The 12,055-nt window shown below is 35.1% G+C and overlaps 1 protein-coding gene across 1 annotated transcript in view; it reads left to right on the top strand.

Moving 5' to 3' along the window:
• The first annotated feature begins 6,896 nt into the window (after positions 1-6,896).
• The window catches only part of LOC134697337 (uncharacterized), a 49,553-nt gene continuing 44,394 nt past the window's right edge, over positions 6,897-12,055 (top strand). The window contains exon 1 of the mRNA XM_063559548.1: positions 6,897-7,024. The gene's annotated coding sequence lies outside the window, so the exon portion shown is untranslated. The remainder of the gene's footprint in view (positions 7,025-12,055) is intronic.

Raw genomic sequence — 12,055 nt, 5'->3', positions numbered from 1 at the left:
ACGGGGTCCTATAGACCTCCCAGGGGATCCTATAAAACAACCTGTTATATATTCATGATTAACAACCAACATGGCATCCTATAGAACGCCCAATACATATATACAACTATTACACCACAGGGGGTCATATCGACCGCCCATGGGAGCATATATATAACGCCCTCTAATAGATACATGGTGAAAAAACTACAGGGCTCCTATAGACCGACCCTAGGGTTTATGGAACACCCTCTAGAAGAAACATGTTGAACAAACAACAGGGGATCATATAGCAGATACACGATTATAACATAACAGGTTATCCTATAGACACAACAGGGGATCAATTAAAACGCTCTCTAGTAGATAAATCTAGTGGATACATGATAACCAAACAATGGGATCCTATAGACCGCCCCGGGGATCCTATAAAACGCCATATACAGATACACAACTATTAAACCACAGGGCTCCTATATAGACCGACCCTGGCATTTTATAAAACACCCTCTGGAAGAAACATGTTTAACAAACAACAGGAATCATATTCACCGACCTGGGGATCCTATAGAATAACCTGTTATAGATACATGATGAACAACCAACAGGGGATCCTATAGACCGCCCCAAGGATCCAATAGAACGCCCTATAGCAGATACATAATTATTAAACCACAAGGGATCTTATAGAACGTCCTCTAATAGATACATGGTGCACAAACAACAAGGCTCCTATAGACCGACCTGGTTATCCCAAAGAATGTCCTTCGGGGATTCTACATGGAACGCCCTATAGCAGATACACAACTATTAACCTATCCCGAAGACCGACCCTTGGATGTTCAGGGGATCATGTAGAACGCCCTGTAATATATACATGAAAAACAAACAACAGTCTAACCTATATAGAACGTCCCATAGTAGATGTATAATATTCAAACAACAGGGGACCCTGTATAGCGTCCTTTAGTAAATATATGTTCAGACAACAGGGGATTCTGTAGACCGCCCAGGGGGTCCTGTAGAACGCCCCTTAGTATATACACGATAAACAAACAATAGGGGATCATATAGAACGTTCTATAGTAGATATATAATGTTCAGACAACAGGGGATTCTGTAGAACGCCCTTTAATATATACATAATAAACAAACAATATATGGGATTCTATAAAACGTAGTATAGTAGATATATAATGTTCAGACAAAACAGGATACTGTAGAACGCCCTATAAAATAAACACGAACAACACCAGCAGGGGATCCTATTTTAGATATTTAACGTTGAGAAAAAAGGAGATCCTGCAGACCGCTCAAGGGATCATAAAAGCCTTATAGTATATACATGAAAAACAAACTACAGAGGGACCTATAGAATTTCCTATCTCAGATGGATAATTTTAAACAAAAGAGGATCCTGTAGAACGACCTGTAGTATAAACATGAAAAACAATCGATAGGGCTCTTATAGGACGTCCTTTAGTAAATGTATAATGTTCAGACAACAGGGGATTGTGTAGACCGCCAAGTGAATGAACAACAAACAACAGGGGATCCTATAGAACGTCGTATAGTAGATAAATAATGCTGAGAAAAGAGGGTATCCGGCAGACCGCCCAGAGGATACTGTAGAACGCCCTATAGTAAGAACATGAACAACAAACAACAGTCTAACCTATATAGAACGTCCCATAGTAAATGTATAATGTTGAGAAAACAAGGGATCCTGTAGACCGCCTACGGAATCCTGTAGAAAAGCCCAATAGTATACACTTGAAAAAAAAACAGGGGATACTGTAGAACGCCCTATAATATATACATGAACAACAAACAACAGGGGATCATATAGAACGTCTTATAGACCAACAGACCAACCAAGTGATCCTATAGAAAGACTTATAGTATATACATGATAATTAAACAACAGGGGAACCTTTAGAATGTCCTATCTTAAATGCATAATTTTCATAAACAACAGGGGACCCTGTAGACCGCCCAAGGGATCCTGTAGAACGCCCTTTAGTATCTACCTGAAAAACAAATAACAGGGGAACCTATGGAATTTCTTAACTCAGATGCATACTATTTTAACAAAAGAGGATCCTGTAGACCACCCAGGGGATACTGTAGAACGCCCTATAGTATAAACATAAACAACAAACAACAGGGGACCCTATAGAACGTCCTATAGTAGATATATAATGTAAAGAAAACAGGGGATCCTGTAGACCGCCCATGGGAAACTGTAAAACGCCCTATAGTATAAACATCAACAACAAAAATAAACAACAGGGGGTCTTATAGAACGGTCTATAGTAGATATATAATGTTAAGACAACAGGGGATCCTGCAGACCGCCCAAGTGATCCTGTAGAACGCCCTTTAGTATATACTTAATTGATTAGCTTGATTATAAAAAAAAATGGGGATCCTATAGAGCGTCTTATAGTAGATAAATGATTAATGTTGAGAAAACAGGGGATCCTGCAGACCGCCCGGGGATACTGTAGAACGCCATATAGTATAAAGATGAACAACAAACAAAAGAGGACCCTATATAACGTCCTATAGTAGATATATATATATATATATATAATGTTGAGAAAACAGGGTATCCTGCAGACCGCCTATGGGATCTTGTAGAACGCCCTATACATAGTATACACTTGAAAAACAAACAACAGGGAATCCTGTAGATCGTCTTACAGTAAATAAATAATGTAAAGAAGACAGGGGATCCTGCAGAACACCCAGGGGAGACTGTAGAACGCCCTATACTATAAACACGTACAATAAACAACAGGGGATCCTGCAGACCGCCCAAAGGATCCTGTAGAACGCCCTTTAGTATATACTTGATTAACAAAAAAGGGGATCCTATAGAACGTCTTATAATTGATAATTAATGTTGAGAAAACAGGGGATCCTGCAGACCGCCCAGGGGATACTGTAGAACGCCCTGTAGTATAAAGATGAACAACAAACAACAGAGGACCCCATATAACGTCCTTTAGTAGATATATAATGTTGCGAAAACAGGGGATCCTGCAGACCGCCTAGGGGATCCTGTAGAACGCCATATAGTATACGCTTGAAAAACAAACAACAGGGAATCCTGTAGATCGTCTTACAGTAAATAAATAATGTTGAGAAAACAGGGGATCCTGCAGACCGCCCAGGGGATACTGTAGAACGCCCTATAGTATAAACACGAACAATAAACAACAGGGGATCCTGCAGATCGCCCAATGGATCCTGTAGAACGCCCTTTAGAATATACTTGATTAACAAAAAAAGGGGATCCTATTGAACGTCTTATAGTTGATAATTAATGTTGAGAAAACAGGAGATCCTCAGACCGCCTAGGGGATCCTGTAGAACGCCCTATAGTATAAACATGAACAACAAACATAAACAACAGGGGGTCTTATAGAACGTCCTTTAGTAGATATATAATGTTAAGGCAACAGGGGATCCTGCAGACCGCCCAAGGGATCCTGTAGAACGCCCTTTAGTATATACTTGATTAACAAAAGAGGGGATCCTATAGAACGTTTTATAGTAGATAATTAATGTTGAGAAACCAGGGGATCCTGTAGACCGCCCGGGGGATACTATAGAACGCCCTGTAGTATAAAGATGAACAACAAACAACAGAGGACCCCATAGAACGTCCTATAGTAGATATATAATGTTGAGAAAACAGGGGATCCTGCAGACCGCCTAGGGGATCCTGTAGAACGCCCTATAGTATACGCTTGAAAAACAAACAACAGGGAATCCTGTAGATCGTTTTACAGTAAATAAATAATGTTAAGAAAACAGGGGATCCTGCAGACCGCCCAGGGGATACTGTAGAACGCCCTATAGTATCAACACGAACAATAAACAACAGGGGATCCTGCAGACCGCCCAAGGGATCCTGTAGAACGCCCTTTAGTATATACTTGATTAACAAAAAAAGGGGATCCTATAGAACGTCTTATAGTTGATAATTAATGTTAAGAAAACAGGGGATCCTGCAGACCGCCCGGGGGATACTGTAGAACGCCCTATAGTATAAAGATGAACAACAAACAACAGGGGAACCTGTAGAACGTCTTATAGTAAATAAATAATGTTGAGAAAACAGGGGATCCTGCAGACCGCCCAAGGGATCTTAAAAGCCCTTTAGTATCTACCTGAAAAACAAATAACAGGGGAACCTATAGAATTTCCTATCTCAGATGCATAATATTTTAACAAAAGAGGATCCTGTAGACCACCCAGGGGATACTGTAGAACGCCCTATAGTATAAACATATTAAACAAACAACAGGGGGCCCTATAGAACGTCTTATAGTAGATATATAATGTTGAAAAAGAGAAGATCCTGTAGACCAACCAAGGAATTCTATAGAAAGCCTTATAGTATATACATGAAAGGCAAACAACAGGGGAACCTATTGAAAGTACTATCTTAAATGCATAATTTTTATAAACAGGGTATCCTGTAGATCGCTCAGGTATTCTGTAGAACGCCCTATAGTATATACTTGAAAAACAAACAACAGGGGATCATATACGTCTTATAGTATATATATAATGTTGAGAAAACAAGGGATCCTGTAGACCGCCTATGGGATCCTGTAGAACGCCCTATAGTATACACTTGAAAATCAAACAGGGGATCCTGTTAAACGTTCTCTTAGCCTAGTAGATACACTAGAAACAAACAATAGGGTATCCTATAGAACGTTCTATAGTTTATATATAATGTTGAGAAAACAGGGGATCCCAAAGACCGACCAAGGGATCCTGTAGAGAGTCCTCTAGTATAAACATAATAAACAAACAACAGGGGATTCTTTAGAACGTTCTCTTAGCCTAGTAGATACATCAAAAACAAACAATAGGGTATCCTATAGAACGTTATATAGTTAATATATAATATTCAGACAACAGGGGATCTGGAGAACACGCCCTTTAGTATAATACATGATAAACAAACAATATGAGATCCTATATATATTTTTTCTCCAAAATTACAGTGCCCATAAAGGGCATAAAATCAGATACAATTGATTTACATAATTGGTAACAACAACAATAATAGAGGCGTACACATATATATTTAGAAAATGAGCATTGGTCAGAATCAAGCCAAAAACTAATAAAATTACATTATATATGTATTTATTCTCAAATTGTTTACTTGACTTAGTGTCAGAGTTCATACTTGATCTCCTTAATTCAAAACAGTCACCAATAGAACAGCCCAGTTCTTCCATAAGAGTAACATGTTTTTGGGTCAAGAGCCCTAAAAATTTAGAAGATTTTAAATTTATAAAATTATAACAATTGTTAGAAATGTCTTGGAAAAATCGTCCCTTTGAATATCATAAAGAGGGCATTCTAATAAAAAATGAAGCTCATCTTCACCTTTACTGAGTGAGCAATTAGAACAAAGACATTGTCTTATCGGGCCCTTTTATAGCTGACTATGCGGTATGGGCTTTGCTCGTTGTTGAAGGCCGTATGGTGACCTATAGTTGTTAATATTTGTTTCATTTTGGTCTCTGTGGATAGTTGTCTCATTGGCAATCATACCACATCTTCCTTTTTTTATTTTATATATGACAATATTTTTACATTGATAAAATTATAGTAAAATACAAAGGAAATCTACCAATCTCTGACATTACAGCTATATCACTTGACTTTCTGTTTACACCAAGAATGTATTTCATAAATTTGGTATGAGCTTTTTCAGAAGAATCCTGACCAGAAACCTGTTCCTATAGATCGTTCTATACTATACTAGATATATATATATATAATATTCAGACAACAATGGATCCTGTAGACTGCCCAGGGGATCCTGTAGAACGTCCTTTAGTGTATACACGATAAACAAACAATATACATGTTTGAATATACATATGAATCTGATGTACAGTAGTTGTCGTTTGTTTATGTAATATATACGTGTTTCTCGTTTTTCGTTTTGTTTATATAGATTAGACCGTTGGTTTTCCCGTTTGAATGGTTTTACACTAGTAATTTTGGGGCCCTTTATAGCTTGTTGTTCGGTGTGAGCCAAGGCTCCGTGTTGAAGGCCGTACTTTAACCTATAATGGTTTAATTTTTAAATTGTTATTTGGATGGAGAGTTGTCTCATTGGCACTCACACCACATCTTCCTATATCAATATAAGGAATCCTATAGAACGTTCTGTAGTAAATATACAGGGTTCATACAACAGGGGATCATGTAGAACGCCCTCACAGTAGCTTTATTGTAAACAAGTAACAATGGTTCCTATAGAACGTCCCGCTATAGTAGAATGGTCAGACAACAGGGGGTCAGATTACAGATTCGTTTCTTTAAACGCAGACCAGTTTAAACATCCTCTCACACTCCTGTAAAGCCTTAATTTAGTACGTATAACATGTTTAACATGTGTAGGCTATATCTTTTTTTCAATTTGCCTACATAAAAATACTCTTTTAAACGGATAATACCATAGTACATCCAAAGCCATGGGACCACGTGCATGTGACATTTGCAGGTCTTTACAACATAATTAAGGCACTTTTAAAGTACTACTGTTTATCATATCTATATCAAATGTATCATATGTATTTTAAAAAGGAATCTGTATATATATATTTTCACAATGATATATGCTTCTGTAATGCGGTACATTTTCCTTTTTTTTCATGTGATAAAAAATAAATAAAGCAAATTCAATGTGTTACATGAAAGTTAATGATTTTGAGTCGGTTTTTTTAATAGTTGTACATGTTGAGAATATTCTATTTTTAGAATAAGTATTTTCAGAATCGTTTATAAATAGCCTATAAATAGAATATGCATAATTCATGAATCGTGACGTAGGGCGGTCTACGGGATCCCTTCTTCCGCTTACCTAAAATATTTCTGAGTACGTTATGGTATACTATCTTTCAAAATTGTGCTAGAGGTATTCAGACATACTCTGAACTTTCATCGAAATCTCAAAACCAGGAAACAATCAAAATGAAATTTGTAATGAGCAATTCAGGTAATTTAAATTCAATCATATTTAGATATGGAAACGTAACTTTAAATCCCCACCCAACACAAAGGTAGTGCCAGGACACCGGGAAGTCTGTTATAATTTATGGTGGAGGAAGCCGAAGTACTCGGAGAACCAACGGTGTACTCTGGTCTGGTTTATTATAATACCAGAGAAGTGTGTGGGAGGATAAAAACCCTTGGCCTTGTGATGTAGAACTCAGGCCCTTCAGCACTGTAGCAATCGTTCTAAAGCACCAGACCAGGAACCCACCTGTTTAATATCAGGTTTTATAATTCTACACTTCTTGTGGGAGGGTAGGAGGGGTCCTGATCCCGAATTCCCGGGCTTAAAAACACGAAATCCCGAAATCCCAGACTTAAAACCACGAAATCCTGAGGTCCCGAAATTCGAAAAAAAAGAATTCCCGGATTCTGAAAGGGTCAATCCCGAAAGTCCCGATAAAAGTCCTATCCCCCTTCTTCTTCGAAGAGAGAATTAGTAAAACACAGGAAAATCGTACAAACCGTCTTTACGAGGGTGCATGGTAAAGGGTTATTTTCGTGAAACGTTTTCAGCCTTTCAAATTTTTATTCTACATGTTTTTCGTGTTTTGATGTTTTATTTCTCGATTTCTAGTGTTTAGTTCAACGTGAGTGCTTCGTGTTTCCCCTTATTTATTTTCCGTGTTTCATGTTGGTACTTTCAATTTCTCCTGCTTGTCTAACAATTGATTAAAAAGTAAACCAGGACTAAATTCATAGTCGGTACGGAGATTGTTTTAAATTGCTTGTTTAATTGGAGCATGGATATTAATGACAGCTATCAATGCAAGTTCAAAACCTGACAGTCACTGGGTACTACTTGTACAAGACTCAAGTTAATTTTATTTACTAGAAGAAGTAAATAAAAATATACACTTATAAGTAAATAAATAATGTTTGAATAACCTCCCCTTAATTTTCTGAAATTGTATAAGTAAATTTTTCTTACAATCCCACAAAAATCCTCAAGTTTTGAGATGTAAAATCATGCCTTTAATGATTTTTCCCAGGTTTGCTCAATTTTTTTTTTATTAAAGTTCAATGTTTCATCTCATTAATTCAACAAAGAAACTGATTGAGCAAAGATCTTATATATTTGCACAAGGCCTTCAAAAATTGCTCCTTTGGGGCTTATAAATGAGCAGTGTTGTGAAGATAACAGACAAATGGGATTTTCATTGTCCATGAAATTACACTAAAATGATTAGTAAAGACATCTGCAAAGGGTACACAATTTAAAATTCTATTAGAGCAAGAAATCTTAAGAATTCAAGAAAAGAAGAAAGGATGACTTTTTATACGACCGCAAATTTTGAAAAAATTTTCGTCGTATATTGCTATCACGTTGGCGTCGTCGTCGTCGTCGTTGTCGTCGTCGTCCGAATACTTTTAGTTTTCGCACTCTAACTTTAGTAAAAGTTAATAGAAATCTATGAAATTTTAACACAAGGTTTATGACCACAAAAGGAAGGTTGGTATTGATTTTGGGAGTTTTGGTCCCAACATTTTAGGAATTAGGGGCCAAAAAGGGCCCAAATAAGCATTTTCTTGGTTTTCGCGCTATAACTTTAGTTTAAGTTTATAGAAATCTATGAAATTTTGACACAAGGTTTATGACCACAAAAGAAAGGTTGGGATTGATTATGGGAGTTTTGGTTTCAACAGTTTAGGAATTGGGGCCAAAAAAGGGCCCAAATAAGCATTATTCTTGGTTTTCGCACAATAACTTTAGTTTAAGTTAATAGAAATCAATGAAATTTAAAAACAATGTTTATGACCACAAAAGGAAGGTTGGTATTGATTTTGGGAGTTAAGGTCCCAACAGTTTAGGAATTAGGGGCCAAAAAGGGACCCAAATAAGCATTTTTCTTGGTTTTCGCACCATAACTTTAGTATAAGTAAATAGAAATCTATGAAATTTAAACACAAGGTTGATGACCATAAAAGGAAGGTTGGTATTGATTTTGGGAGTTTTGTTCCTAACAGTTTAGGAAAAAGGGGCCCAAAGGGTCCAAAATTAAACTTTGTTTGATTTCAGCAAGAATTGAATAATTAGGGTTCTTTGATATGTGGAATCTAACTGTGTATGTAGATTCTTAATTTTTGGTCCCATTTTCAAATTGGTCTACATTAAGGTCCAAAGGGTCCAAAATTAAACTTAGTTTGATTTAGACAAAAAATTAATCGGTTGGGTTCTTTGATATGCTGAATCAAAAAAATGTATTTAGATTCTTGATTATTGGCCCAGTTTTCAAGTTGGTCCAAATCGGGGTCTAAAATTAAACATTGTTTGATTTCATTAAAAATTGAATAAATGGGGTTCTTTGATATGCAAAATCTAACTGTGTATGTAGATTCTTCATTTTTGGTCCTGTTTTCAAATTGGTCTGCATTAAAGTCCAAAGGGTCCAAAATTAAACTAAGTTTGATTTTAACAAAAATTGAAATCTTGGGGTTCTTTGATATGCTGAATCCAAACATGTACTTAGATTTTTGATTATGGGCCCAGTTTTCAAGTTGGTCCAAATCAGGATCTAAAATATTATATTAAGTATTGTGCAATAGCAAGTCTTTTCAATTGCACAGTATTGCACAATGGCAAGAAATATCTAATTGCACAATATTGTGAAATAGCAATATTTTTTTTTAATTAGAGTTATCTTTCTTTGTCCAGAATAGTAAGCAAGAAATATCTAATTGCCCAATATTGTGAAATAGCAATATTATTTTTTAATTGGAGTTATCTTTCTTTGTCCAGAATCAACTCAAATCTTTGTTATATTCAATGTATATTCACTTTTTACTACCAACTGATAAATTAAAATAATCTTTACCATTCAGTGATAACAAGCAGTTTTTTTACATCTTAATATTTTATGATGTATTTAAATGAGTAGTTATTGTTGCAAACTCCATTAGAAATTTAATTGAGATTAATTTGGAATAAGGGAAAGGGGGATGTGATTAAAAAAATTGGGTTAAATTTTCTCATTTGAAATGAAAAATTTTGACATAATTTTGTTGTTGAGAGGATTAATATTCAACAGCATAGTGAATTGCTCTAAGAGAAAACAAAAATTTTAAGTTCATTAGAACACATTCATTCTGTGTCAGAAACCTATGCTGTGTCAACTATTTAATCACAATCCAAATTTAGAGCTGAATCCAGCTTGAATGTTGTGACCATACTTGCCCCAACCGTTCAGGGTTCAACCTCTGCGGTCGTATAAAGCTACGCCCTGCGGAGCATCTGGTTTACTTATACAAGTAAAAAAATCTGAATGTCTAAGGGACATAACTATAAGCCCTTTTTTTTTACCTATACAAGTAAATAAAATTCACTTGTATAAGTATCCTACAAATTTACTTATATGTGTATTTTTTTTTAACTTTAAGTAAATTAAAATTACTTGATTAAGTAGTACCCCTGACCCTGACTGAAGTTATTCATGTTATTAGTACGAATACTATGAATATTTTTTTTTCAAATCAGTTGAACTAGCAGATGCTAAAAGTTGACCACAGAATCTGCATGTCATTTAATAATGATCCCTAAGAATGTCTAATTATAACTTCTAGTAATTTTTTCCTAAATATTTACAATTTAGTTGCTCATGCTTCGTTTTTCACCATTTTTATTTTCCGTGCAACGTACATGTATTCATGGTATTTTCAACTTTTATTTCACATGTTTCTGTGTTCATAGCCCCCTTTACCACCCTCATCATAAAGATAACAATTTATATTTTCTCTTGTCAAGAATATGGATTAATTATTATATTTGCCACTTGAAGAGAAACCAGCCCAACACAATGCAACAGATCTCATATTTTAATGTTGTACAAATATCTAGCTGAGTTGTTATATATTATTACAGACATGAGCATGATAAGGGTTAGACCCATTCCAAATAGTTCTGATGTTTTGAAAGGCTAATTGATTTTTTTTGCTTTGATGTGACAGTAAGGGCCGGGTCAACGCATTGACTATATAGTTTTATGGCTTAAATATCCCTTAAGGCCCCTTCATCTTTGTAAATGTATTTACCCTGTCTGAGACCCAATAACATATATATACTATAATCATGATAATTGAATATATTGATTAATAATTTTAAATGGTAATTTTTTTGTGACTTGTATGCTTTTATGTGATTAATTTAAAATTTTTATAGAATTTTAACTTAAGTTTTATAGTTTTTATTGCTGAATATTGATTGTTCATGTGTAGATATTTATGTAATTTATGTTGCTTCTTATTACATGTATGTCAATCAGATTCAATATGTGACACTTTGATAAACTAAATACTTACTCAACAACTTTCTTTTAAAATATATAAATGATTAACACCTGTAAAAACACATTAAACATGTTAAAGTGTCCATTATGTCCACACAGACAAAAATAAAATTGAGAATACATTAAGGTGGTACCTAACACTACAGGGAGATAACTCTGTAAAATCAGCTAAATGTTTTAATTACGTTGTGTTGTTAAAGGGATATTAAGCTTCTCAATGATTAAAATTAGTGTTTTTCAAAGGTTCAAAGTAAATACTTTGTCAAAATTTTAAGAAAATTAAACGAGCCAAAATAATTTTAGTTCAAGTGTTGGGTACCACCTTAAATGGGGAATGTGTCAAAGAGACAACCACCCGACCATAGAGCAGACAACAGCCGAAGGCCACCAACAGGTCTTCAATGACTGCTTGATCATTAAATAATCACCATTTGTTAATTTTGTTTTCTTAATTAGAAATATGTGATGAGTGTTTTGAGCTCATATATTAAAAAAAACAACAGTGTTTTTCTCTAAATTACAGAGAAAGCACATATATACGTTTAGATTCAAAGTAAATTTGTTAAAATAAACATTGTCGGTCATGGTAAACTATTTAAAAAATCTTCTCCTCTGAAACTACTTCATGTACTTGGCCAAATACCTTCAAACTTTAACTAAATGTTCATAAGGGTATCTACATGTAGTTTATA

Source organism: Mytilus trossulus, chromosome 14 (genome assembly GCF_036588685.1).
Source record: "Mytilus trossulus isolate FHL-02 chromosome 14, PNRI_Mtr1.1.1.hap1, whole genome shotgun sequence".
NCBI classification, from domain to species: domain Eukaryota; kingdom Metazoa; phylum Mollusca; class Bivalvia; order Mytilida; family Mytilidae; genus Mytilus; species Mytilus trossulus.
This window is presented reverse-complemented; position numbering and strand designations above follow the sequence as displayed.